Source organism: Schistocerca gregaria, unplaced genomic scaffold, assembly GCF_023897955.1.
Source record: "Schistocerca gregaria isolate iqSchGreg1 unplaced genomic scaffold, iqSchGreg1.2 ptg000248l, whole genome shotgun sequence".
Lineage (NCBI taxonomy): Eukaryota > Metazoa > Arthropoda > Insecta > Orthoptera > Acrididae > Schistocerca > Schistocerca gregaria.
In genome coordinates, this window is record NW_026061757.1 from 1,313,561 (window position 1) to 1,340,867 (window position 27,307).

Genomic DNA, 27,307 nt, shown 5'->3' on the forward strand with positions numbered 1-27,307 from the left:
TACTATCACTTACACGTGATAGAACACACAGATTGCCCAATGGTGCATAGATTAGCAGGAGCTTATAAAAGTGTCTATGAAACAAATGAAACTTTAAACTACGCCGGCGAGTACAAAAATTAAAATTAACGCCTCTGATCTAAAACTTTATGTAGCTACTCTATTAGGCGCTCTGTTCTCAAGAAATTACGTCTAGTCTCAGTTGTGCAATAAATAAGCTACAATATGCTTTAAATTAATATCAGACATTCAAGCTGCACACGGCTTACCACTGCCACTTTACAATTTCAGAAGGCCAATATTTTTTTTTTTTTTTAAACTAGTAACGCTATAGAAACAGCACAACAAGATGCCATAACATTACATGGAAGCACGTTCCTAACAGGTCATTACGATCTAAGCGTAACACTTAGGACGTTAAGAGAGAGCAGCATTTTCAACCAGTTATTTTATGTGTTACAGGGACGGCATCAAATCAGTTACGATGAAACTGGTTGATGCTCACCATTTTCAAAATGCAACGCCGTACAAATATTTTTCATGTAACAGTTGTCCACCCTCTGAGAGGGCTCGACAACAATGAAGACATGAGTTGGCAGACGCCTCCGTTTATCCAAATAAAATCCAGCCAGTTCCTTTTACTTTGGACCACGATCGCCACAGTACACCGCGCTTATACCGGCCGGCCCGATCCAAAGTTCGAAGTGGTAATGGATAATGAGCGTACCGTCACCGAGTACAGTCCCGCACCACAACGGTCCTGATACGACTCCATCTACTCAGATCGAAAGCATTTAAAACCGGTTAACACTTCATCCAAGGTAAAAAACAGAGCGTGTTCCACGTTCCAACTCGAACTAACGATGGTACAACTCGCCTGCCTCTTAGCGGTCAGTGATGTCATGTATTCACGAAGTGTAAACTAATCTTTCAGATCAAGTGCAGACCGCTTCAGTGATCACCAATCGGTTAATTCATACGTAAGGTGATTTAAATCTACAGAAGTTGCAGTGACCGCTAGTTAACATTTACGCGGAGGTAACGGTTGGGCGAAGGGACTCGAACTGAGATTTATCGCCGCTCCCATGGAACACCAATCTTTCTCCTGAGCTTCGGCAGAATGACAAAGCGACTATCGGCATGTCCACGCCTGGCTGTGTTGGCTGTACGGGCCTTTTGCTGTCAGAAGAAGCACACAGGGTGCGAGGACCAAGGTACCAAAATTGCTGAGAAACGCCCTCTTGGCCTGTTTCTTGCACGTTTTGGTAGGTTTCACCTCCTGACCAGCAGTAGTGCAGCTGTTTCCACCATATTCGGAATACATGTGTTTGTATCCATCAAACCGGAAGCAGCCACACATCATCCTTAGTCGATATTTGCATCTAATGTACTGCTTCAACACTTTCTCTAGGGACTGTACTAGTTTTCATTACTTTCTTGTAATTTACAATGCTCATGTACTTTTGGCTTGGACCACAGCAATCACGCGGATTGCCTGTATAGTCAAAATTTATGGACTGGGAAGTTCCTACCTCTTACCGTACGAGACTCCCTCTCATTTCTCCTTGTTTTCAGGAATATATCCACCTATCTGTTACTAATCTCTCGTCTCCTCTGTTTCCCTCATTAATCGATTTATTTTAATAAGCACTCTAAATAGCTGCTGGACGTAAAGGGGCCTCAGGCCACCACGATATTGGTAGCAGAAATCTATCAGGTGAGGTCATTTTAATCTCATGTTAGAAAGACTGAAACGTCCCCTTAGAAAAATTATACATGATTGTGCTTAAACTAACACACAATATTTTTAGCGCAACGCAATCTGACTTTCAATAATTCCTACAAAAGAATGGCCCTGACTAACACTAACATCTACCTTTCACAAATCACTTACCTCACGAAAATCTTCGTTACTCAAGCTACTGCAATACAGCGAGCGCCACTACTGCCAGCTAAATAAAAGAGTCGAACTACTGAAGGCACTAACCACTGATAGGCATAGTTAGCAAATGAAAGATTTTGATAGAGAACAAACTATGTATTTACCTTACTAGTGTTCAAAGTCATAATGTATATAGCAGTTCATGACATCCAGTCTTACAAATTTCAAAACTCCGCCATCTCTCTCCCCACATCCACCACTGCTGGCGGCTCACCTCCAACTGCGCAACGCTACGCGCTGTTAACAACCATCTGCCCAACAGTACAGTAACAGACAACAATGCAAACTAGCCACAGACTGCGCACAGCACAGCCAGTGATTTTTCATACAGAGCGCTATGTGGCGTTTCCAATAAGAAAACCTAAATAGCCTACATACAAGACAATAACAAGCGAAACATATTGCTTTCACAATCCAACAAAGGAAACTACCTACATCTTTCTCACTACCTGACTGGGAATGGTCCTTATATGGACTATTTATACTAACGGAAATGAAAAGTGTTATACTATGAAGCAGCTGTCAGACTTTGAAAAATTCTGTTCATCAAGTAAGTGGAATTAAATGATTCAAATTTCGTTGTATTCGGAACTTAAACCCATCTTCTATATCAGTACGAGATGAGACCCCCACGAGCAAGGATGCATTTATACACGGCCTACCCACATTAATGTAACCACCACCACCGATGATCGCCGCCAAAGTGAAATAACAACTCACAGACAGCACTGGCAATAGATTTGTATCAACGCGAGGAACAGTGCAACCCTCGTTGTAATGTGGAGTATTTCCGAAATGGCTAGGTCTGTAAACCGTTCGCGAGACCTGTCTTTGAAGCATATCGCGCGTGGAAAAATGGCACTACCCAAAACCAGCGTCGGCCAGTCCATGGAGGACTGGGGAGAACGATGGCTGCGGAGATGAGTGCGGGTGAATAGACGTGTAGCTGTTCATCAGCTGACAACCCAGATGAACCACGAAGCTACTAATAGTGTTTTCTCAATGAACGTTCAGAGAACGTTGGTTCCTGTGGACCTCCACTGCTGGCACCTGCTAAATTTGGAAATTTCTGCTAAGTTCCTACGGGGACAAACTGCTGAGGTCATAGGTCCATAGGCTTACACTTTAATCTAACTTACGCAAAGGGCAACACACACATCCATCCCCGAGGGATGACTCGAACCTCCGACACGGGGGAACCGCGCGAACCGTGACAAAGCTACCGTGTACTGCGCGGGTGCACGGTCCATGGACCTATGCTGGCTGCTGTTCATCGGTGACGAAGGCTGGAATTTGCACGCCAGTATCATTTGAGTGACGACAGATGGCTCTTTGAGATCAATCACGTTTTATGCCCCATCGGACATAGGGCTGTTGGCGTGTATGGTACCGGCCGAAATGAGCGAGCGGTTCTAGGCGCTTCAGTCCCGAACCGTGCTGCCATTACGGTCGCTGGTTCGAATCCTGCTTCGCGCATGGGTGTGTATGATGTCCTTAGGTTGGTTAGGTTTAAGTAGTTCTAAGTCTAGGGGACTGGTGACCTGAGAAGTGTAGTCCCATAGTGCTTAGAGCCATTTGAACCATTTTTGCGTGTACGGTCTGAAACATCAGAAAGCAAACACCCTGCAACCAGGAGGAAGTGTTAAGATCTGTGAAATGTTTTCGTGGAAACCCCTGTGCGACCCTGTCATTCTAGAGTTCACAATGGATCAACACATTTATCTATTCTTGAGGATCACGTCCACAGCAACATGCAGTATTTGTCGTTGATATGATGGCACCTACCATCAGGACAATGGAACTTGTAACACAACTCCCTGTGTGCGTGCGTTTTGCGAAGAGCTCTGGGATAAGTTTGCCTTAGTCCCCTGGCCACCAAAAGTCCTCGAATTTTAACCCAATCTAGAATCTGTGGGACCACTTGCGCAACTGGACACGGCAATAAGGTCTCCATGGCTCCATATCCACGTCGGTACCTTTCAGGACCTCATTGAGTTTCTTCCTGCTCGTTTTACGCTACAAAATTCTGTTATTTAGGCTTTGGACAGGTGATCGAATTAATCTGACTGGACAATGTATAATTGTTAAGGACAAAGAGGTAAATAGGCTCCAAATGTCATCTTCAATAATTTCTTGCAATGCCTGAAGTACAGACTGCATCAGTTTGCAAAGATTGCTGGCTGAAGTCTCGTATGGAAGTATCCCAGCGGCCCTGACGTTCTCAGTGTGACAATACGGGACTTTGGCAGAGCAATAAACCCATCTGCATATTTCTGAACGCGTTTGTGGTGTGAACGTCAGTGTGGGGTTTTACATTATCCTCTTGGAATATATAATGTGATACCTGGTCATAAAGAGTATGGCAACAGGCATTACCGCTCTCATCACAAACGGTGAGTATTCGGTCTTCCTCCAACGATTGTCAAATCAGCCCTTCTGTAGTAGCCAGTAGTCGTCCACACAATGGCCACAGGAGACGGAGAGGTACGGGTTTCGAGAATCGTAGCCATCTGTTACACGTGTTCTCCTTCTTGAGATCCTTTTTCCTTCATACTGCATGTTCTGTGACCATTTTTGCAAAAGGCATGTAACTCGGAATGAAATAATTCAGTCCAGTTATTTTTCTTTCCATGTGTGTTCGTTTTTCGCAACGGAGCGAATTAACAGGATTTAGTACTTGTGAGAATTTCTTCTAATAAATCCAGAGAAACAATTAATAACAAATTATCGTTATGAAAAGAACAGGTACGTAGCGTCTTGGAACTTGTCCTCATAACATGTTTGGCCTACATGGCAGGCGCAACTGTGGTCAGCATGGAGTTATCGCAGCCAGTTTACGGTACGCAGTGCAGGAACTCCACTGTGTTGTGGAGCTCGTTCGCCTTACATATAAAATACAAGAACTCAATGTCTATGAATGACATTGTTAAATATATAACATGGTTATCCATTAAAATAAGAATAGTGAAATTATCTGTGATTGCGCCATTAGTTGGAGTATGATGAAGTTTGGTTTGTGGGGCGGTCAACTGCGAGGTCATCAGCGGCCGTAAAAAGTCCCAATTTTTACACAAACCAATCTAGCCACTGTCACGAATAATGATGATGATGAACTGATGAGTAAAACACAAACACACAGTCCCTGGGCAGTGAAAATCCCCAACCCGGGAGCGAATTTAACCTGGGACCCTGTGATTCAGAGTTAGCATCGCTAGCCACTAGACTATGAGCTGCGGATGTTGCGTGGAGTTTGAATCTCATCATCGTCTGAATAACTTTTGCCATTACACTGTAACCTTTCAGCAGTTAGTCCAAGGACACCTTGGGGTCTATTTGAGCGCCACCAACGGGAACGAGACTCGACGCTGAAAACGACAGAATCCGACTCGATGTCCCAATTAAGTCTGCTTCTGACCTACTTACGTCTCTGCTGTCTCTGGTATGGCCGCTCGGAGTGGCCGAGCTGTTAGAGGCGTCATATCATGGATTGCGCGGCTCCTCCCTCCGGAGGTTCGAGTCCTCCCTCGGGTATGTGTGTGTGTGTTGTTCTTAGCATAAGTTAGTTTAAGTAGTGTGTAAGTCTAGGGACAGTTGACCTCAGCAGTTTGGTCCCTTAGGAATTCGCGCACGTTTTTTTCTGTTGTATGCTGCCCTGTGATAACTTGAAATCTCATCATAGCTTCCAGAAACCCACTCCCGGTAAGTTTTGGTGACACACTGCCCTTAACTTCTGTCTGGAATTCAGCTGTTGTCATCGATCTGATAGTGAGAGTCACTAGCATAACCGTGCAGTTCTCAAAGAACTCTGACAACTCTCTGTGACCCACTGCTGTGCGGCTATGTCGTCAGCATTCATATTGCATCCATTGATTATAGCCAACCTGTGTACGATCTGTTGGTGTGATGCCGCCAAATCCCTCAAGCGCGTGAATCGACCTTTCTCAAAGTGCGAAAGGTGGTTTTAACCTGGACTTACATGTTTTTTGGCATGTTGTTGGGCAATCTGCACATGAAAGGTTCTAACAACGTTGGACACGTTCACTAGCCACCATTTGTAAGTAGGCTGTCTAGGTTTTTTTTTTTTTTTTTTTTTTTTTTTATATAACGCCACCGCCACGTAGCGCTCTGTATGTAAATCACTGGCTGTGCCGTGTGCAGTCTGTGGCTGGTTTGCATTGTTGTCTGGCATTGTAGTAGTGTTGGGCAGCGGCAGCTGGATGCTAACAGCGCGTAGCGTTGCGCAGTTGGAGGTGAGCCGCCAGCAGTGGTGGTCGTGGGGAGAGAGATGGCGGAATTTTCAAATTCCTAAGAATTGGTGTCATGAAGTGATTGTTAAGGTAAATACATTGTTTGTTCTCTATTAAAATCTTTCATTTGCTAACTATGCCTATCAGTAGTTAGTGCCTTCAGTAGTTTGAATCTTTTATTTAGCTGGCAGTAGTGGCACTCGCTGTATTGCAGTAGTTCGAGTAACGAAGATTTTTGCGAGGTAAGTGATTTGTGAAACATATAGGTTAATGTTAGTCAGGGCCAGTCTCTTGTAGGGATTACTGGAAGTCAGAGTGCGTTGCGCTAAAAAAATATTGTGTGTCACTTTAAGCACAGTCTTGTATCATTTTTCTAAGGGGACATTTCATATGTCGACCCTTAGCCGACGATACCTCACTGGAATCTTCTGATTTTTTTCTTGTAGTTTGTGTAATTAGTGTAGATTTTGTTTATTGCTAGCGCGTAATTGTAGAGAGAATCTCCTTTGTAGTTCTATTCTTTCATTGTTGTACAGTAAAACAGTTGTGACATTCATGTAGGTTTGCACCAAGTATTTTGCAGCTGCGCTTGCAATTAACTAGATATTATTTTCAGTGCTACGTTAATGTGTTCTCTTATTTTTGCTCTTTAGATTGTGCTTTTCTGTGTTATTGTGTGAAATATTGTGACAATAACGGCGTGTGAAAAACGTAATACTAGGCTACAAAGTAAACTGAGAAATGAGAGTGAAGACGAAAGCAGTGTGTTAGCAACACCATGTAATGAATTCACTAATGTTCAAAGTAGTAATTTGGTAATAGTGCATAGGGAAATGGAGCGGGCTGGAAATAATGGAGTAGGCAGTGAAACAGTTAGTGAACAGGGAAGCATTATCGATCGATCGGTCGGCAACAGCTCGCGTCAGGAATCCGAAATGACAGGACACAATCTTGTAAATACTGTACATTCAGGTTTTGCGCCCTCACCGTTTTCTCAAATTAGTCAAGACACATTTTCGGCTTGTCAAAATGTGAATGTTGCCGGTGCAAATGCACTGCCGAAAAACATAGAGGAACAGATTCCAGACACTAATACATTATTATTGCAATTAATGCAACAAATGGAACGAAATCAGAGACAAACACAACAAAAGCTTCAAAAGTTAGACACAATGGAAAAAATATTCAAAAGTTGGACACAATGGAACAACACCAGAGACAAAAACAGCAACAGTTAGACACAAATGAACAAAATCAGAGACAAACACAGCAAAAGCTTCAAAAGTTGGACACCACACTTGAACAAACACATGAAGATTTAACTATTGAGTTACATAATATTGAATCGAAATGTCAAAAAATCTGTAATGACGTAAAAACACAAATCTGTGAGCATTTTCAACTTATTTTTTCCCGGCATGAAAATGCATTACAGAATCATGAAGCAGCCATAAAAGAACTGCAAACTAATGTTCGTGAAAATCACGACGCCTTGCAAGCTAAAATGGACTCAGTTGCATCCACCGATTCGGTTACGCAACTTGCAAGAACTCAGGAAAACTTAAAGGACACAGTAGATTCGATTTCAACACAAATGGACACTCTGAAACTTGGTTCATAAAAATACACTGAGGAAATGTGTTCACTATCAGAGAAAGTAGCCGAACTTTCAGATCAGTTCATTAACTTATCTACAAAGGTAGATCATGATCTGAATGATACAGAAGACTGCGAACAAATTGGGAAATTCAAACATAATCAGAATCAAATTAATACACAACACCAAAGAGAAATCCGGGAAGTGCAAGATCAGCTGACACAGGTAATACAAGAATTACGTATCTCAGAGGACACTCGCGCTCCAACACAGGAAGAGGGCTTAGAAATACGGAACGGCCACAAAATAATAACACAGGGCATTTCGGAAATTACGAAAGAAATTGGCAAGGTGCACCGAATTTTGAGATGGAACCGTCGACACGACGTAACAATGACCGATATGCTACCCGCCGACACGATGATTTTGACTATAAGCTGTTCATTAATAAACGTAAATTCAAAACATTTAAGAATTCTGGCAACGACATTCATCCACAAGCGTGGCTCCATCAATTCTCTCACTGTTTTCCTCGCAACTGGTCATTAGAGCACAGATTAGAATTTATGTGTGGCTACTTGGAGAATGAACCAGCTGTAAGAATGTGATCGGTCATTCACGATTGTCATAGTGAAGGAGAATTTTATCATGCCTTCCTCTCAGCATATTGGTCTCAAGCTACACAAGACCGAGTAAAACATAGCATCATAAAGATGAAACATTTCGAACAATCTGAATTTTCCAGTCTTGTCAATATTTTGAAGACATGTTGCATAAGAATCAATATCTTTCAAATTCGTACAGCCCTTAAGAACTCCTCCGCATTTGCTTAATGAAATTGCCGGAACATTTAAGGAATATTATTTTGGTTGGACGTTGCAAAAACGACATTGAAGCTTTTCAGGGACTCTTACAAGAATTAGAAATTGACACAGACAGTCGCGGGATGCGAAAACAGGAGCACAACAATCACAGGTCACACCTGTCACAATTCCGCGATGACAGAAATAATGCACGACAAGGCTATTCTCACAACACAAATCGTAACGAAAACAGACACCACCCGTATGACAACCACTGGCAGAGTAATAGTTACAGAGAAAGATCGCATTTCCGTAGTAATGAATATTACACACACAATCATAGAAACAGACAATATGGCAACCAGAACTATTATTATCGCGGAAGACAGAATAATTTAAGACGCAACGGTCCAGCGCGCGGTTATGATTCAGGGGGAAATTCTCCACCACGTTACCGACAAGAAAGAAACTACAGGAACTACCGACATGACGACATACCGGAATTTCATCAGAACTGGAGGGATTCAAACAGAGCTGGGCCCTCTCGGCAAGGTGAATTCGTAGAAGTTAGGTCTCCTAATCCAAATAACGACGAGCGACAACAAAGAGATAGCAGACAATGACTCGCACCGCAGGCTGCCGTGTGCGCCGGCTGGATCAGACAAAAATAACATAGACGCTAACCTTGAGAAAAATTTGAGCATTCTTTATCGATGTACCATATACCCCATGATAATTCCGTTGAAGCTGTAGCTCTGCATAGTAGAAAGAGTAAAGGATTGCACCACATTTCACATGCAAAACCGTTTATTGAAAGATAATCTGCTTTTTAACTTTGTCTTTGCCATAAAGCTGTTCACATCACGTTACTAGTATACTTTGTCAGACTTAGAATCTGTTAACATGCAACAATGTTTTGAAGTTAACTATCCAGTCTAGAACTTAGAGAACTTATTTAGACAGTATTTACGAATGCATTGTTATAGTGAACAGACGACACAGTGCTCTTGTGTGTGTGTACATTCTTGCTTGTTAGTGGCACGATTACGTAACAACCGTAAGGCTCACGTACTTAGACCATTTACCAGTACTGCTAATGATATTTTAACGCAACGTTTTGGTTTACTTGAACATACATTCTGGATTTAAAGTACTTTCTGTGAGATACCAGATGACACAGTGGTTAGTTTATGTGACAACTACACGATTTTATCACGACGCTACTAATGAGTGACAATTTACAATGTTGCTTTTGCGGTGTTCCTGTTTTATATCTGCACAGTTTTCTGAATTCTTCTGGAAAGTATAACATGTTTTAGTAGTAACTTTTGTGGTATAGCTACAATGAGACAGCCTTTTCTGTAGCACAACAATACGTTACATTACAGTACTTTCTTGATCACGATAAGGTACGTAATAACTATGTTATCTGTACGCACAGCGTTTCAATTTTTTTATCATGAGGTAAGTACATTGACTTCTGCAGAACTTAGCGTTCGGAGGACGATAACTACGACCCTTCCACAGAGATTATCTTACAACAAAACGCACAGTTTAGCGCTACAGTACACGTATTTGAGTGATTAATTTTGTACTTAAAACATTTATTTTTAAAGATATTTGAAGTACATTGATACAAAGGTTTCCTGTGATACATTTCATTCCATTGCTGTAATCTGCAACACCTGAGGATATAATTACATTAATCCTCAGGGGGGTACACGCTTACTTTGTGTACCATGTGTTTGGCAAGCACAAGGAGCCCTAGCTAATATGGTATTTGCTTATACAACTTTACACATCGGTACCACATTTCTCTAACACATAAATTACACAGCTATCTGATCACTTAACTGAGAGAAACAAACATTTATTATACTACACCAGTGACAGATGTTTACGTAACTACACCGTTGGATAACTTCACACTTATGAAATTGTATTTTGTCTGTACTTTGAGAAATATTCATATTTTTTCGGAACCATTGTGATACTATGAGAGCTTTGAATGATGTATTTGGTATGGGATCATGATTTTTAAAGTACGTTTGAGGCAGATGACACTTTTGACATGAGAAGAGAATTTGTTTTAGGTTTTGAAATTATTGGAAGAACTTACGACGACTTTGAGTTTCGGCTGAGGTTTTATGATGTTATGATGACGATATGTATTACGCTGTTGCGGTATGTTTATGATCAATAAGCTGATGCTATATGAGTTATTTGATTATGCTATGCACCTTTTATGATGAAATATTGAAGAGGTGTCGACGAATAAGGTAAGGAATAATGAGTAGTGGTTAGGGACTCTGGTTTGTTAAAAAGGTTGTTGGAAACCAAGAATCGTACTTTAAGAGTTATGAAATGTATGTACATGCGTGAATGTATTACAATGCCGACGAAATTTTTTTTTGACACTATTATATTTAAAGGATTTTGTTTCTACAGATTTGTAACGCAAACTCTTAACCTGTGAATTTTTTTTAATATGAGACTGCCACTGTAGCGGGAACTGGTGTCGTAAATATTTCGATAAGACCCTTAAGTGACGACCTGCACGTAATGCGTCGTGGGCACCATTCTGCGCGACAACCACCTGACAAAATAAAGCCATTACTGTGTGCCTTTCAGAGACACAGGTAAAAAAAAGAGGCGATTATCCTCGCTATTGACATTCATTCCTTTGTAGAAAGCATCGCAAATACGACACGCCCAAACTTGAAACCATATGATTACACTATGGAGCTCTTAATTTATGATATTTACTGAAATGAAATGATGAGAAACATTTCACGTCTATTGTCTTGCTAGTTGGAGGATTGTTTACTGCATTATGAAATGCCTTATGGCTAGCGAACGACTTTTCAGCTTTTGCTTTGATCCCTTGAATGTAAGTTCTTGTCTCATTCATTATGGACTGAACACTAATTGTGGTGCCACTAACAGCCTTTACATATGACCAGAATTTGTGTTCCTTGAAAGATCACTTGCCAGTATTCTGAATGACATTTCACGCTTGCTTTGCCTATTTTGTTGAATATCTAGTTTCTAGCCGCCCTGCAGCATTGGTTAAAGTAAAATTTTATTGATGTACTAATATAAATATTTTATGCCTACAGACCCAGTAAAGAATAACTTCGTGATATACTTCCAAAAAAATGAGGGAGCACAAAAAGACATTTCCCATCACAGGAACTGCATGCATAATTTTCTTTTCAAGTACTTGGTAATTTATTTCATTGAATAAGTAGTGGTACACCATTTTAATTACATAGACATTAAGATGTGAATATACATTTCCCTTATCTGCGTTGTTGTCTTCAGTGTACTATTTTTTCTGCTTGTGTGTTTGTCATGTTTAGGTATAAGTTATTACATTTATTGCTGCTTGCTTTGCTTACCTGCACTTGTTTTCCATTGCTGTTTGTATTAATTGTTTTGTGCTGCTGCATTGCCTCGTCCCTTAGTTTAGCATCTGAGCTCAGTAGATTTAAGTTAGCTTAAGAGGGGTAGACTATACAAGAAACTATGATGAATTGGAAGAAAAGCACTGAGAAGCCATAAGAAAATGGTTTGACCAAAAAAGTAGCCTACAGTGGAGAAAAACTATTTTTGAAAGAGGATGAGAACAGAATACAGAAAGAATGCTTGGATAGGATTTTTTTTTGGCTGGAGCAAATGTTGAAATAAGAGGGACAATCTATGGGATGAAGTTTTGGGTTGGACTGCAGTACCAAATGTTACCCTGAAAACAAACCCTGTACTTCCGTTTTGTATTATCCCACTATGTGTTTGTGTACCCTTGTGTATTTATTTTCATCCTGTCTCTATGTACTGTTTCATAGAATTTTTTATCTTCTAATACTAAGCTACCTTCACTATTATGAGGAATACTGTTATCCTCAAATATAATTTGCATTAAATATATGTTATTTACTTCATAAAGATGTTTACACATTATTTATTCTGTTTTGTTCTAATGCTCATGTGTGAAGTTGATGTTTCAAAAGTTATTCTGATCTTTTATGTGTGTACTTATGTTGTAATTTTTGTAACACTGATGTATTTGTTATTTCGATTCTTTTGTAAAGCCTGTATTACTACAAATGTTATCTGTATTGTTATGTTCTTTAATGATGTATTTTGTACCTTTGTTATTGTATTCTCATGTTATAAAATTTTAATTGATACCAGTTCATCAAATTAAGTAACTTGTAAATTACATTTTACTGCACACGTTTCTGTTGGTATTAGTATATGGACAATATGTGAGAAGTAGGGACTGTTAGTTTTTGCACATGTGTTGATAATTCAGCAAAGGACTGGTTAACAGCATTGCTGGTTCTAAGGACAATTCCAAAAACCTTGTGCGTGCACAAGTGGTGGTTGATGGACTTGCTATATTCTCCACAAGACTCTTCTATGGTGATTGTGCACCTGCACAGTCGCAACAGATGGCTGCTGGCTATCTCTACAAGGACTGAAGTGGGTCTACACCTTTGATGACTCACCAATACCATTTTTTCTACAAGGACTACAGTGGGTCTGCACCTCTGGTGGCCCAACAATACATCTACATCTACATCTACATCCATACTCCGCAAGCCACCTGACGGTGTATGGCGGAGGGTACCCTGAGTACCTCTATCGGTTCTCCCTTCTATTCCAGTCTCGTATTGTTCGTGGAAAGAAGGATTGTCGGTATGCTTCTGTGTGGGCTCTAATCTCTCTGATTTTATCCTCATGGTCTCTTCGCGAGATATACGTAGGAGGGAGCAATATACTGCTTGACTCTTCGGTGAAGGTATGTTCTCGAAACTTTAACAAAAGCCCGTACCGAGCTACTGAGCGTCTCTCCTGCAGAGTCTTCCACTGGAGTTTATCTATCATCTCCGTAACGCTTTCGCAATTACTAAATGATCCTGTAACGAAGCGCGCTGCTCTCCGTTGGATCTTCTCTATCTCTTCTATTAACCCTACCTGGTGCGGATCCTACACTGCTGAGCAGTATTCAAGCATTGGGCGAACAAGCGTACTGTAACCTACTTCCTTTGTTGTCGGATTGCATTTCCTTAAGATTCTTCCAGTGAATCTCAGTCTGGCATCTGCTTTATCGACGATCAACTTTATATGATCATTCCATTTTAAATCACTCCTAATGAGTACTCCCAGATAATTTATGGAATTAACTACTTCCAGTTGCTGACCTGCTATTTTGTAGCTAAATGATAAGGGACCTATCTTTCTATGTATTCGCATCACATTACACTTGTCTACATTGAGATTCAATTGCCATTCCGTGCACCATGCGTCAATTCGCTGCAGATCCTCCTGCATTTCAGTACAATTTTCCATTGTTGCAACCTCTCGATACACCACAGCATCATCTGCAAAAAGCCTCAGTGAACTTCCGATGTCATCCACCAGGTCATTTATGTATATTGTGAATGAATATGTTGTAATTTTTGTAACACTGATGTATTTGTTATTTCGATTCTTTTGTAAAGCCTGTATTACTACAAATGTTATCTGTATTGTTATGTTCTTTAATCTCTACCAGGACTACAATGGGTCTACGCTGTGTTGACCTACCTACCAATATTCTTCAAAACTTCGACTGATTCTGCTGTGGGTTTGCTCTGTTGTGGCCCATTACCTGTCTGCAAGTCAAGAGTCAGCACTGTCTTTCCGTTGGAAGGACAACACTACTTCTTCAAGACTGCACGGAAATCCACTACTTCCGTGTGCATTCTCTTTTACTACTCAGACTTTGAGAAAAACACTGCAATTTTACTTTGATGAATGATCAGGACTGTCTTTATGGACTGTGAGAAAATTTTAGCTTTTGACCAACATTGTATTAATAAGTGTGTGCATTTGATTTCTTTGTTATTGTAATCATAATTATGAAAAAAAATTCAAATCTGTATAGGCCACTGCCCAAAACAATTTGTAAATTTTTTTGTGGGGAGCATGGGGGCTACCTAAGTAGGCTGTTTAGTTTTTTTTTTTTTTTTGGTAACGCCGTCGCCACGAAGCGTTTTGTATGAAAATCACTGGCTGTGCGATGTGCAGTCTGTGGCTGGTTTGCATTGTTGTCTGGCATTGTAGTGTTGGGCAGCGGCAGCTGGATGCTAACAGCGTGTAGCGTTGCGTAGTTGGAGGTGAGCCGCCAGCAGTGTTGGACGTGGGGAGACAGATTGAGGAATTTTGAAATTTGTAAGAATTGATGTCATGAACTGATACATATATTATGACTATTAAGGTTCATACATTGTTTGTTCTCTATTAAAATCTTTCATTTGCTAACTATGCCTATCAGTAGTTAGTGCCTTCAGTAGTTTGAATCTTTTATTTAGCTGGCAGTAGTGGCACTCGCTGTGTTGCAGTAGTTCGAGTAACGAAGATTTTTGCGAGATAAGTGATTTGTGAAACATATAGGTTAATGTTAGTCAGGGCCAGTCTCTCATAGGGATTACTGAAAGTCATATTGCGTTGCGCTAAAAAATATTCTGTGTCACTTTAAGCACAGTCTTGTATAATTTTTCTAAGGGGACATTACACATTTACTGACCCACAAGCTTCACCTGTTACGATAGTTGTTTCTTTATGTACTGACTAATCGAAAATTGGAGGACGTAAGGCTGAAATTTTAATTATGATGTCCCACAGGTGTGGAAATAGGGGATTATTCCTTTTTTGGCCTTCAGTTAAGGCGTTCATGGTGAATCAGTTTCCACTTCCGTCAGTCTGCAATGAATTCGCAAAAAGCAGCACTAGTTGTGATTTGTGAGCCACTGGAGCTCCTGACCATGTCGTGCTGACCATGTCGTGCCCTGTTTATGGTACTTACTAATAAAACGGAGACAGCAGCTCCAGGGGAACTCCTGTTTAAGAGGCGTTGAGAAATGACAAGAAATATGGCTTCTTGAACTAAATAGCTTCCGTGTTCTTACTGGCAGCCAAAAGAGATCATGATGATCATCTGAAGCGTGCCCAGGGCAGAAGGATATGATTCACCATGAGGAAGGGAGTGGTTCCTTATGGAAAGTAGAAAAACGTTATTAAGCACCACCTTGTCTTCGTGTTCGAGGCAGAGTTACCTTTGGATCTAAAGTCGACTTCGAAAGAGACCTCGTCTACCACACAGGTAATGAAATGAGAAATACTCTAGTACACTTGCTTCTTGATCCATGAGGTATCTAAAACTAGTGCGAAAGGGAAACTGGATGTAGAGTACCCTAGACACTGGCGTTACATTAGATCAGTCAAGAACTATCGATGCACATATGCCCTCATCCACACATAATAAATAATAAAGACAAAATTATATTCTATTTTATTTTTTACTTTGTATTGTTACTAGTTGTCCGTTATCGTTATTGGATATTTAATGCGTAAATTAGCTATAGTTGAAATTCATATTACTAAGCGACTATACTGAAACCTTAAACGCTGTATCAGTTGCAGGTTAGCTGCCTAACGGTATCCGGGGACAACAAAAGTTTTTAATATCAATGTTTCACGTAATTATTGAACGAATTTACAAATTTTATAATCCTATCTCCATCTGTTCATTAACAGGCATAAACTTACCTTAAATGTTTTACAAAATAGGATACGTATTACAGTCTTTATTCAAACAGTCTTTGAGAATGAGAGCCCTTAGCCACTTCCAGCAAACTTTACACAAAATTTTAAACCTCTGTGAAACTTTTCGTCGCTGATACCAATCACAAAGTGACGAAAGGAAAAAGTTCATAGCTTCTCATACTTCCGTTGATCATGATGCAGAATTTCAGCATCAGCCATGACGCTTTAATTCACTACAATGCGGTTTCACGCCCAAAAGAGGATGGTCACACAAGTTATCGTCCACTACCAACCATGCAGGCGAGTAAGCAGAAACAACAAGGAGGGATTCGAATTTTGGCGGCGGAGGGAGTTGGAGGCCGTGAAAAGTATGGAAAGAAGGAAGCTGTATACGGTGAGTGCAGTCTGAGTCGTTCAAGTGTTGTGGAGTGGCGGAAACGATTCCTTGAGGGGGGCGAGTCACTGTTAGCCAGCCCACAAACAACCAATGCGGTGAAGACGACATTGCAGCAGTTTCCGTGGGAAATGCTGAAACATCCACCGTACAGTCCCGAACTTTTGCCCTGTGACCTTCATGTGATTGGACCTCAAAAACAAGCTATTCGCGGAAATAGATTCGCAACGGATGACGAAATGTGCGACTGGTCCAGGCCTGGATCCAGCAGCCTCCTACTAGCTTCTTCAGGGGTGGAACCGACCGGCTAGTGTCGCAATGGGATAAACGTGCCAACAGTTTTGGTAGCTATTTTTGAAAGTGGCTACTGTGTATAACTACATTTTTGAGTTAATGAAATCGTTACCGTTACTTTACACTAGCGACCGGGTTTCATTTGAACGCCCGTTATGTACAGTAATCAGACGATTGAATTGCTTTATACACGGGAGTTCCAATCATTAGGGAATGGGGGGTTCACTGGCATACATTGTATGATCAAAAGTATCCGAACACCACTACATAATGCAAAATCGATCTCATAGCAGGCAGACCCGCAGATATGCCATACAAGTGAGAGGGGATTAGTGTAATGTCTGTAGGCAATCAATAACGACGGAATGGGCCGGTCAAGAGAATTCAGTGACTTGGAACACACTAGCCATTTTATGTCACCTGAGTAGGTTTATGGGCGCAAAAAGACAACCAGTCTGTGACGAGGCCGCAAATTCAATCTAATTTGCACCAGATAGTATTTGTCAAGATACAGTACGGTTTATGGTTAAATTGCGTAATTGCTTTCCGTGTTTATTGAAAGCTAAAAGAGAACTCCGCCCGAACAGGCCGTGAAGGCCCAACGGTATCGACAGGCCGCCCTGTCATCCTCAGTCCACAGGCGTCACTGTATGCGGATATGGAGGAGCATGTGGTCAGCATACCGCTCTCCCGGTCGTACGTCAGTCTACGATACCGAAGCCGCTACTTCTTAATCAAGAAGCTCACTGAAAGCTAGCCATCTTTAATTTCCAATTCATTCCTGGTTTCAAGAGAGATTATGAATTAAACACTTTAGGCTATAAAGCGTAAAATACATGAGTTTTTAACGACAGCTGTAGCTAACCATTATCTCACCCAAAACCCAAAATTATTCTCATGGAATGTTAGGGATGTTAGTGACACTAAATTTAGTGTTCATACACTTGTGGAGGAAACAGAAACTGGTATTGAGAGTGGCAAAGCAAGAACAAAAACGCTTAATTCTGTTTCAAATGTTCCTTTCGAATGAAAATTCATGAGTTTTGCCTCAGTTTAATTTTCATACCACAGCAGAGATTAATGATATCAGACTCAGTGGGGGGATGGGTATGTGTGTTGTTCTTAGCATAAGTTAGTTTAAGTAGTGTGTAAGTCTAGGGACCTACGACCTAAGCAGTTTGGTCCCTTAGGAATTCACACATATTTGAATATTTGAGGGTCAGTGGCGTTAAGATGCTGCTCAAATCGTTAAAATGCAACGCGCGATGGAATCCCTAACAGATTATGTAACAGTTTTGTGGCTGATTTAGCTCCTCATTTAAACATATAAGTAAGATCTTTCCAACAAAAACCCATCCCCAGAATGAGGAAGAAAGCATAGATCACAGTTGTCTAGAAAATGGATATCGGAGGTGAACAATACAGTCCAACGTCCTCAATATCCATTTGTTGATAAATACATTCTGAGCTGAAACGTAATGCGGTGAGTCGAACACAGCTTCCCCTATGCGAATAAGCACGAATTCCGAAAATATCGATGATGTGAAACACAACACTCGCTTTGTGACACGGTTGAGGATATCTCGGTGGGAAGGACACATCATGCTTTCTTGCATGGAGAGTCACGAACAGATGAATTCGTAGCATCAAGTGTCCCAATGGAAACGTGTTTGATACCTTTCTGTCCATTTTGTATATCAGTAACATTGCAGAAAACATTAATAGTAACATCAGACTTTTGGAAGATGGTGCAGTTATCTGTAAAGAAGCACTTTCTGAAAAATGCTTCACTTATGTTCAATCAGACCTTGATAACATTTCAAAATGTTGAAGATGTAGGCAAACCTTCTTTAAATGTTCAGAAGCGTAAAACGCACAATACGAATAAACTAGTACCCTATGACTATAATATCAATGAGTCACAGTTGTGACCAGTCAACTCATATGGTGGAGTAACAATTTGTGGGGATATGAAATGGAACGATCAGATACACTCATTCGTAGATAAAGCAGGGGTAGCAAAGTGCGATTTGTTGCTAGAATACTAGGATAATGCAATCAATCTAGAAAGCATTCATAATACAGCCGGGGAAAGGAAACCTACAGTTTAACAAGGGATTCCTGTTGGAATTTCCGTCATTTTGGGCTGCCGACTACACTGAAAATAGCCGTGGCCGGACCGAGACTCCTTCCTCTCCACTCTATTCATTAAAGGCCATCTTCGAATAACTATTGACGTCATATTCTGGTTAGTAAGCCTTCGCACTAACTCGCCGGAACTGAAACCAGACACGCAGCGGTGATTCCTTTATAAACCGCCTGCAGGTCCACCGCATTTGCACGAATATAACTGCCCTTTAGTACAAATCACGACAGAGAATGGGTGGTGAAAACTCGCTGGAACGATAAATCGATACCAAACACTTTTGGCAACTTTTGATGACCGAAAAAAAGAGCGTTGTTAGTTAATGTCAAACAAAACAGGATTCCAACACTTACTTAAAGCATTCCCGTTGTCCTCGTTTATATTATTGTCAGATAGCCGGATCTCAATAGCTTCTTTCACTACACAGTCCAACAGCGCGACGCAGGGGTAACCACTTGCGCGTTATCGTACAACATTTTATGTCCTTTAGTAAGACAATGTTTTGCAACCGTAGATTTTTCTGGGTGAAACTGAGGCGTGTGGCAGTGGTGCTCCACGCATCTATCCTAGACCGTAGGAATCGTTGGTCCAATTCAGGCTTTCCAGCAATGGTAGGGGATTGTGTAGACCCCGGGCTTCCTCAAAACCAAATCATCCCTCGCTGCCCCCCAGACGCGCCCTAGTCTAAATGGCGAGCGAATAAACTTTTAATTTCAAATCTCTTTAAAATTATTCCTATATTTGAAGATACACTTCCAGTGAAAGATAGGAATGCCACCGATTTCCTTATATCTTCTGTCGGTTCCCGCGAAAGTCCAATCCGTAGAGCACGACGGATCTGATGGTCGGCATTACCATTCTGCTTGAACTCTGCTTTCAGATGATCCAGTCCTTGTGTCAAACTCTCTGCATCTGATATGGCTTAAGCTGCTTTTACCAATGTGTATGAGTTTCTCCCGTTGGAGCGATGTATGACAATGCATGAAGACACCGGTGTGTATGAGTGACCTTACGATAAACACGGTGTCCTAAGCTCCATCTTCCCTTCCAGTAGACCAAGACCTCTAAACACGGAAGTTTTCCATCCGTTTCAGCTTCCATCGTGAACTTAAATTGGGATTCAGGCAATTAAAATGATCTAGGAAACGATCCAGACCATCACTAACACGTGGCCATACCATAAAATATCTTCGACATATCTCCAGAAACAAGTTGGTTTTAAGAACGATTTCATCAGTGCCATGTCCTCAAACTCTCTCACAAACGATTTGGTGACTATACGGGGTAATGGGCTCGCAGAGCCACTCTGACAATTTGTTCAAAGTATTTGTCATTAAATAAAAAACACGTCGACGTCAACACAAATGCCGAAAAACCGTAGTTAGTTCTTCGTCCAATTTTTCACCAATTAACTGCAAAGAATCTTCAAGAGGAACTCTGGTAAGAAGAGACACAACATCAAAACTAACGAGCAAATACGTGGGACTGAAATTTCAAACGCTGAATAAAAACAAGAGAATTGGAAATATTATTTTCGCATTTTCCGACATGGAGACTGAGAATGGATGCAGATAGTTTGACGAAAGAACTAGATCATCTAAAAGCAGTGTTTAAGTACAATGGTTCGACAGTCAGATCCGTCGTGTTCTACAGGTTGGACTTCCGCAGGAACCAAAAGACGATACAAGAAAATCTGTAGCGCTCCTACCTTTCGCGGGACTCATATCTTCAAATATAGGAAGAATTTTAAGTCATTTGAAATGAAAAGTGTATTCCGTGCGCCATTAAGACTAGAGCGCTGCTGGGTGCTGTAATATTAATAATTTTCGCCTCACAAACATTAATATACGCTCAATAGTACATGCCTGATGGCCTAAATTTATCGAACAATTGTAAAGTAAAAGAAATGAACCATCGCATAGCAGCGACAGTCTGTTATTCTTTCTCTTTGCCGTTCTTGCGCGGTGCCTGTAAATCTCTACGCATATCTATCGATTAATGGTATAAAAAAGAATTCTGTTGTTTCAAGACAAATGAGGCTTTTGGCGTCTCACCTTTTACTGTTTGTATTGCATGAAAGGCGGACGCGGACTTGCTGCGTTCCGCAACTGTATTTTATACTCTATGTGAAAATATTGACTGAATATGCTAAATGTTATTTTTTTCAATCAGAAAACATGTAGTTTCTTGTAACTGATTACGAACAGACGGCATCAAGAGGACATTTTGACTGTTATGTATAAAGTATTTAACCACAATGGTCATCTATTGTAATTTAATATGAAAAGGTACGTAGCAATAAAAAAAAGGTGTGTTACAGATAAGTGTGATTATTTTAGTAAATTAACCTTGATGATTTCCATCTCCTCATTTACTTGAATTATAATTATTTTGTGTTACTTCATCACCATAAATTACGAGCACGCTGATGGGCCGAACACAGCATGAGGCAGAAGGAACATTATCGTTTTCCTATTATTTCTGAACCAACTTTTTTGAGTAGTGTTGCATTTATTTCAAAGTCTATAAATCTTCTGGTCCCTTAGTTATTTTTCGACAGTCTCCTTTCAGACTTATACACTTCGTCCAACGCCGTTCTAATTTGTTGATCCCTTCCGAATAATAGGAATTGTCCAAGTCTGCAAAATAGCTGTTAGTTGCTGCAATCACCTCCTCTTTCGAAAAAAATCTTTGTCCAGCGAGCCATTTCTTCAAATTGGGGAACAAACAGTAGTCCGATGGAGCCAAGTGAGGAGAATAGGGGGCATGTGAAACGAGTTGCAATCCTATTTCCAGTAATTTAGCGACCACAATGGTTATACCGACAAACAAATCCGTCGTGCTCTACAGATTGGACTTCCGCAGGAACCAAAAGAAGATTGCCGCATTGTCGTGATGGAAAAGGATGTTTTTGCGGTCCAATCGACGGCGTTTTTCTTGCAGCTTGGTTTTCAAACGGTCCAATAACGATGAATAATATTCACATGTAATAGTTTTACTCTTTTCCAGATAATCCATGAGGATTATCCCTTGCGAATCCCAAAAGACATTCGCAATAGCCTTTCCGGCCGAGGGGAAACATTATATAGTAACTCAGGTCGGCAAAGGGAAAAAGTACCTAGTCGTATATCCAGCAGCATACTGTAGACCGTGTACTTGTGGAATGATGGTACGACCCATCCGTACCAGAGTCATTGAACATACGACGGCGTGCTGGAAAGTAATGTCCCCGATTTTTTGTGTAAACACTTTTAAATATTTTCAAACGCAGAAAAACGTTATTAATATCCGACGTCTTCATTCTTCATGTCTAAGTATTTATTTCTGAACGTAGACATCCTGGCGATTACCACATTTCTAACGAGAGACCTGTTTGTTGATAATGTCACTGTAGAAGGTTTAACTTTATTGAACTACAACCTCGCCTCGTCTTTTATCACTTCATTACTATCAAAGTGAAATCCTCGAAGGTGTTCTTTAAGTTGTACAAACAGACAACAATCGGGTGGAGCCAAGTCAGGCCTATATGGAGGATGATCGATGATAATGAAATCCAGGCGTCGGAGTGTTGCACATATAGCAACACTCGTGTGTGGTCTGACATTGTCATATTGAAGGAGTTCGAATTCAAAACTCGATTACAACACGCTCTTTCTCACTGACCGTCATAGTAGCGTTACACATTGCTATGTTGCAGGCTGCAATTCGCAGTCCTCAGGCGCCAAAGGACTGCAAACATGCAGAGACGAAGAATAAAGATATAGAATGTCGATAACATTTTTCCACATATAAAATTCGATAGCATTACTTTTCAGCACGCCATAGCAGAAGGTATTGCAAATAGGGACAGGGCACAGTCTAACATAACGGTCGCGACAACCCGTCTCGTTTTTGTTCCCTCCCCCCTCCCCACCCCTCATTCCCTCCCACCAACTGTAGCGGCGACCGAAGAAGCGATGTTACTGAATGCGATACCCGATGAGTGTGAGTACTAACTTTTATATAGATTTGTAACATTCCTTTTTACAATAGGGTTTGTATGTAGCTCCATAAAAGTCGACAATAAGAAAAAATTACTACGAATTTATGATTATTTAATTTCCTAAGAACCTGGGAGATACGTAACGATACATTACAGGACAGTTTATTTACGATTATCTTGCAACGTACCGACATTTACTAAGTAATGTTGTTTCCTTTAATAATAAGGAATTACTAGTAAACACCAAAAGACTTGACCTTTACAGCAACATGTATTATATCTACCCAATTAAAGAGAATTTCGTTTGCCGCGCGGAATTAGCCGAGCGATATACGGCACTGCAGTCATGGATTGTGCGGTTGGTCCCAGCGGAGGTTCAAGTCCGCCCTCGGGCATGCTTGTGTGTGTTTGTCCTTATGATAATTTAGGTTAAGTAGAGTGTAAGCTTAGGGACTGATGACCTTAGCAGTTACGTCCCATAAGATTTCACACACATTTTTTTTTTTTTTAATTTCATTTCCTACACTTTCAGCCCAACATTGAGTTTGGAACGTAGGAAACCTACCTGGAATGCAATACTTACATTAATTAACGTAGCAAATGAACCACCACAACTGTATTTATTTATTTATGCATTTATTTTACCAGGCAAGATTAGGGCCTTCAGGCCCTCTCTTACACCTAACCAGGCATACTCAGATTGAACGATTTACAGTTTCTACAGAACATTAAGGACATATAACGTATTATACAGTATTAATGTTAAAGTAAAAAATAGAGATATAACAGTAGTACAATGATAGTTATAACAATCAAAAAATAATTATAACAATCAAGAATAAGAATAATAATAATAGTAAAGGCTATGTATTATTCTTTTATGGAAGTCAGTCCTATTGCTAGTTGGGAATTTTCTCGTTATGTTCTTGCAGCTTGTGAGTTATACTCATCGAGCAGAGACATAAGACGATAGAATGGGGTGAAAGAGATATAGAAGAGGTAGATAGGTTAGAGAAAGAGAAATAGAATGGTAAAATTCGAAGCTGTGATGGAGAGGAGATAGAAAGAGATGAGACGGGCACAACAATGGTGGCTATACAGTCCCTAATATGTAAGTTTTAGAGTTCCCTCTTGAATGTTGAGTAGTTCTGGATAAGAAGCAGATCACAGGGGAGCACGTTCCATAGTCGTATGGCTGACATGGAGAATGACACTGAGAAAGATTTTGTGTTATGTAAAGGTACAGCCAAGATGCTAGACGTATCCGATCTAGTATTACGGTTGTGGAATGATGATAGGTGTTTAATGTGAGAAGATAAGTATTGGGGGCACCAGTGGCTAAGAAATCGATGAAGTAAGCACATTGTGTGGAGATCGCGTGGCTTATGTTGGCGTATGCAACCTAGCTGGGAGTATGAATGACTGAGATGATCATACAACCGAATATTGCACACGTATCTAACGCAAGCATTCATCACTCCTTAAGGAAAAACACAAAGACGCGATAATAAATCGTAAAAACTGTTTCCTAACAGAGGAAAAGTAATTCCACAATTGTTGCTAAATTTGAGGCACAAATGGCAAGAATCTTCCACACATTCGCTTTTGAAGCAAAATAACTGCATTTACAAAAATGTCCATGTATTAGAAAGTGGACTAAAGTGTAAGAAAGAGCGAATCATTGGTCTCCATAAAAATTTTTGGAGTGTGAAGGGAAGTGCCTATGACAACAACAACAGAAATCCTTGTTTCACATGCATGAAATGTGTTTGTATTGTCTTCCTTTCAGCGTAATAAGTTGCTGATATAGTCATATTCGATAGCATTACGTCATGAATGAGTTGTAGCGTATGTCATACAATCAGTGTGATTTCACAATAATTCATGTCTCTTGGTAAGTTACTAACGCATGGAACGAAAAAATATAACAACCATTCCGTTAGTTGTGTAGAAAATAATTAAAAACAAACATTAACCTTACGATGCATATGCCTGTCTTTCTCACCGTTTGGAGCACTGGTGTCGCTCTAGCTGTCAAACGGTAAAAACTTTCGAGCCGACTACGTAATAAAAATCTGCGATACGCAGGTCGTCGCTCTAGAAAAGAGCTCCCACGCTTGTATGTTCAGGGAAGCCACTGAAATTCGCAGACATGACGGTAGTTTTAACGAGAAAGAAGGAGGCCACGAGATAAATGGATCCTTGATTCTTGCGCTCCATTGAACGTCTGTTGCAGTTTGAGGGGAGAATAACAGCGGTAACGGCTAGGGGCACGCCTCCATAGGTTGGCGCGTCAGGTACAAGTAATATTCAGCTGTGGGCCAGATTCCATTCTGCCACTAGTAACGCAGGATCAGTCTTTGATAATGTCAACCGCTAGTACTGGCGAAACGTTAGGAAAATCGTTAAGCTAGTATCAGTCGAACATCCCGAAACAGAAACCAACAATTGAAATGTCAATAAGTGGACACGAAAGCCTAAAAGAGTTTGTATTTTGTTTCCTTTACCACAAATGATGCTTAAATAACCGGAACCGGATATCAGTGAATAAAACTAACAACTGTAATCCCTTACATGTAACTACTTGACGTTAAAACCGATGGAGCTACCAACTGCAGGAATGTTGCTTGCTACGCTTCTCTCGCTGTTACGAACAGTCACTGACATTTTCTTTGGAATTCAGACTGGGTGATTTAGCGGGCGAGACGAGATTTAGCGGAATGGCAGTGTTCGTCGAACCAGGAGAGTACACATGCAGCTCTGTGAACACACCTGCTGTTGTCCTGGAGGACGGGAGTTACCACAGCGAATGCATCATGACGATGTAGAAGAAAGGACAACACTTAGTCATCGAGAATGTTGGAATAAATATCCTACTTCACATGCACGGCAACCATCAGAGACGAGGGTACTGTCAGGAGTGACCCAAGGACCAGCAAAAGACCGCTCTTTTTCTCTCTACATACGTATAAATGATCTGACGGATACGACGAGCAGCAATCCGCTACTGTTTGCTGGTGATGCGGCAATATAATGGTAACTAACATCGTTGAGTGACTGTAGAAGGATACATGAGGACTTATGCAGAATTTCCCTTTGGTGTGGCGAGATGCGGCTTCCTGTAAATGCAGCAAAATGTAAATTAATGTAGGCGACTGTGAAAACAGTCCTGAAGTGTGAAACGCTTGGTTAAATTCTCAGAACAGAACAGGTAGTTAGAATTGTGGAAAGGGGCCAAAACTGAGCGGCTGTCAGTCACACTCGAACACATAACTTTATTTCGTTGCCGAAGCATTACAGGGCACATTTTCGAGCTTATCTATCGACTGAATATGTCACACAGTATTATGGCTTAAGGGCACAACCTCTTTAATTTTTAGAACAGCTGAAGGCCCATGATTTAAAATACAACTACAATAAATTTTCAAAAGGCAGAAAGCGCAAAGTTTTATCCTTAAATAATATTTCAATGAGGGTGAAGGCCTAAACAATCTAAGACTTGACAAGTAAGAAATTTTAATTTTAATACAACTACAATAAATTTTTACAAGACAAAGTCCAAGGCTTTATCCTTAAATAATTTTTTTTAATAAGGCTGATGGCCCAAACAATCTAAGATTTAACACCTATGGGATTTTAATTTTAAGGCGACTGAAGGCCCGTGATTGAGAAACACAACTACAATAAATTTTCAAAAGACAGAAGGCCCAAAGCTTTATCCAGAAAAATAATATTTTAAATGAGGCTGAAGGCACACACAAAACAAGACTTGACAAGTAAGGAAGACCCATTATTTAAAACCCAACTAAAAGTATACAAATTCAAACCATTGGCTACGAGCCATTAATATACATAATCCAACACCAATAAAAAAAGTCAGTCCAGCCACCGGCGCTCAGAACTTTCCGGAGGTTGGTCTGCACTTGAAATATTAACTTTGGCTTAAGGGAGAGAGGTAGTCAGCCCAACTATATGCGATCCGCCGGCAACCCAACCAAGAGACAGACAACGGACCCACCGACAAGACAACTTGCGTTCCAGTACACAAGGAACTCCAAAGTCAAAACGTAAAAGGCGTAGCCACCCACCACCAAGTATGCATAAGTTGTCAAAACTACACACACGTGTTGTACAGTGACAACACGGTGAGGAAAGGACACTGCCTCAGTTTTACATCAGCGACAAGGGCAGGTAACCGGAAAGCTAGCGGTCAAAAGGCACAAAAGTCCGCTGGTGCACTTGGACTTCAGATAACCAAAATACAGTTAAACTCCACCAGATGGTGGTCAACTCGAACACTAGCTGTTGC